We start from the raw sequence: 3,682 nt of genomic DNA on the forward strand, positions 1-3,682 counted from the left end.
AGCAGTTATCTGATTGATGTGCGCCTCAGGAGATATGCTCGGTGTTATACTCACCCCCAGATCTTTTTCCTTGAGTGAGGTTTGCAATCTTTGTCCATCTAAACTATATTGTGTCTGCGGTCTTCTTTGCCCTTCCCCAATCTTCATGACTTTGCATTTGGCATGGTTAAACTCAAGGAGCCAGTTGCTGGACCAGGCTTGTAGCCTGTCCAGGTCTCTTTGTAGTCCTGTCTGATCCTCATCCGATTTGATTCTTCTCATTAACTTGACATCATCTGCAAACAAGGATACTTCTGAGTGTGTGTGTGTGTGTGTGTGTGTGTGTGTGTGTGTACTCACCTAGTTGTACTCACCTAGTTGAGGTTGCGGGGGTCGAGTCCGAGCTCCTGGCCCCGCCTCTTCACTGATCGCTACTAGGTCACTCTCCCTGAGCCGTGAGCTTTATCATACCTCTGCTTAAAGCTATGTATGGATCCTGCCTCCACTACATCGCTTCCCAAACTATTCCACTTACTGACTACTCTGTGTGTGTGTGTGTGTGTGTGTGTGTGTGTGTGTGTGTGTGTGTGTGTGTGTGTGTGTGTGTGTGTGGGAGTAGCAAGTCGGGTTAGACAACAAAAACAGCCACAACAAATAAAATATTTACAACTTTAGAAATATCAAGCAGGTAAACTAACTATAAACAAAGGGTTGACGAAAAGAAGAATAACATAAAAGAATGAGTGAAACATCAGAATAACAGCAAGAATAACAACTACCATTGCATTAACAACAGCACCAAAGGATACAATAACGGTAAAAAAAGTGATTTGTCGCTGTTATGTAGGAACTGTTGTTGGCAATGACTGCTGCTGGTGGCGTTGACTGAGTTGATGGTGGCGTTGTCCTGGGAAGCTAGCGTTGACTGTGTTACTAGCGGTGTTGTTTTGGGGAACTTGCGTTGACTGCGTTGCTGGTAGCCTTGGAGTGGTGAGCTGGCGTTGGGGCATTTTTAAGGGAAACTGTGGAGTCGGTTTATTTGGTGGGGAGGTGGGTAATGGTAGGGGTGCTGCGTTGTTGAGGGTAACGTCGTTAAGGGAGCAGTGTCGCTGGTGTTTATGGGGGTGAGAGGGAGGGATGAGGTAGTGGCACTGGTGGTGGTGACAATGTTAGCGAAATAGCATATACCCGGGGCTTTGGTCTTGCACTGCGGTATATCTTCTAATTAACTAGAACGTTGGTATTCCCACGCTCACTAAGTTGCAAAGCCAAGCACTATCCACCCTTGGCTCGTACCCCGCAACTCACCACAGTCAACCACCATCTGAACGCATGTAAACAAAAGCACGTGCGTTTGATGACGCCGGTTGATGTGCATTCTCTCTACTTCGTACTGAGGAAAACGCATCAAGATCACCTCTACCACTGGAAGTAACTAATAGCTCTATTACAATTTGCTGATCAACAATAGCAAGATAACAAGGAAGGAGCCAGCCTCATCAAAAACAAAGCGGGATAGATAAGAATCCCTCGAGGACACATTTAAAATTACTCGAGGATACGATGGTGATCTGACGACGACACGTGGAAAATCACTCGAGGACAAGGTGAAATTCGCTCGAGGACACAGTAAAAAATCCCTCGAAGACACGGTGAAAGTCACTCGAGGCCACAGTGAAAATCACGTGTTCTCAAGTGGAAAATTATATAGGAACAAGATGTGTATAGATTGAGTGGGAATCCTGCGTCAAATCTCGAGGACCATTAATAACCACCAGGGACTTGAATGGTCCACATAATAATAATAATAATAATAATAATAATAATAATAATAATAATAATAATAATAATAATAATAATAATAACATTTATTTCTACAAGTACATGTACAAGGTATACAGACCTAGCTGACATCAGTGACATACTACTATATAGAAAGACCCTTGTTATTCAGAGCATTTCGGGCAAATTACGTCACTTTTGTCCCCAGGATGCGACCCACACCAGTTGGCTAACACCCAAGTACCTATTTTACTGCTAGGTGAACAGTTACTTGCAAGATCTGCAGTAATGTGTAGTCTTGTGCAACGTGATTTCTTACGACTTCGATTACTTAGTCTATTACTTTGGCTACGATAATTCTGACACTGGTATTCGGCATGTAGCTTTGAATAAATTATCACGTGGGGCAACGTTTAGCTCTGTTTAGAGCTCTGTCAAGCTCTAACTCTAGTAAGCTTTTGACAAAACTTTAAAAGAAGAAAAAGCTGTCCCGATAAAAGCTATCTTTTTTTTTACAAAGCTTTTATTTTATTCACTGTAGCACCCATACTACTGAAATAATTTTTAATGAAATTATTCCCGTTTTAAATATTTTCGTCAAAAACACGTGTAGACACATAGTCAATCATATCGAATGGAGCCCATCAGGTTTCGCCCTTGGCTTTGCTAATGCAAAATATGTTGATTTTCTGCTGCAACAAGCGCTCGGGAGAGCCTTGCTTTTCATTCACTATACGAAATGACATTTGAGCTGCACCAGAAGGAAAAAGAGAGCGAGTTATACCCGATTAATTAATATTATGAATCTCTTGCACTTTCTGCCTTGATTATCACCTGTGGCGGAAAGCGAAAGGGATCTGATAGCACTGTTATACTCGCTACTCACCTGCCAATCCCTATTTTTCTTAACTGGTTCGTCCAGTTATTTGAAGCTTGTAATTAATGTACAATTTAAAATGTACGAATCTGCACTGGGGGAACTTAAGTAAGGTAGCGATGAGAGGGCTAACAGCATGCATGCACTCACGCACACACACACACACACACACACACACACACACACACACACACACACACACACACACACACACACACACACACACTCATACGCATACATGCACATACATATACTCTTAGGGCAAGGAGGCGAGTCTTTTTCCCCAGCAAACACAACTCGGTGAGTATGTGTACACACACATATACACACACATCCACACACTCATACACACACTCATGCACATACGCGCATGCAAGCACGCGAGCGCACACGTACACTAATACGAAGCAACACGTGTTTGAGGTGTGGCCCAAGACCTACCTACTAACATGGCTTCAGCCCTCCCAGCAAGCGAGGCGGCGACCCATACCAAACATCCTGTGGACAAATACCGACTAAAAGAGCAGTGGGTGAGCCGTACCTGTTGAGTCCCGTCAGGACGTCGGGCTGGGCACTAAACTGGACTGGCTGGTCAAACATTTCGGACCCCTGCCCTGTTGCAGCCTTGACTACCGTACACCACCAACTCCTCTATTTTTTCCTCATTTTTCTCTCCTATAAATCAAGTAACTTCGTGCCAGTACTGAACTGTAGGCGTGTTGTAACACGTTGGGTTCTACAAATGTTGATTTTTATTGCAGGTAAAGTTTGTGTTATGGAGGAGGGAATGTTAAAGTAAGCGGCATCAATGGCAAACCCGAGACATTGGTCAGGGTAACACTGTTGATCTTGCTGGAAGGAATCTCTCTGGGAGAATCACGGGGGATACCTTTACTCGCTCCTGACACACTCTAGCTTCAACGATTTCAATGTTTCTAGTCAGCATGCTACTCTGCAAGCATAAAGCTTTGTATACGGGGTAGGATCAAATGTACATGATAAACAGAAGAGGCAGAACAAGAGGATTGCGATACATCCATTTGG

The 3,682-nt window shown here is 43.7% G+C and overlaps 1 long non-coding RNA gene across 1 annotated transcript in view; it reads right to left on the reverse strand.

The window, feature by feature from the left end:
- LOC138854462 (uncharacterized) overlaps positions 1-3,223 on the reverse strand; it is an 84,968-nt gene extending 81,745 nt beyond the window's left edge. Inside the window, exon 1 of the long non-coding RNA XR_011393670.1 lies at positions 3,180-3,223. This is a non-coding gene — a long non-coding RNA (uncharacterized lncRNA). The remainder of the gene's footprint in view (positions 1-3,179) is intronic.
- Between the last annotated feature and the right edge of the window lie 459 nt (positions 3,224-3,682).

This window comes from Cherax quadricarinatus, chromosome 60 (assembly GCF_038502225.1).
Source record: "Cherax quadricarinatus isolate ZL_2023a chromosome 60, ASM3850222v1, whole genome shotgun sequence".
NCBI classification, from domain to species: Eukaryota; Metazoa; Arthropoda; class Malacostraca; order Decapoda; family Parastacidae; genus Cherax; species Cherax quadricarinatus.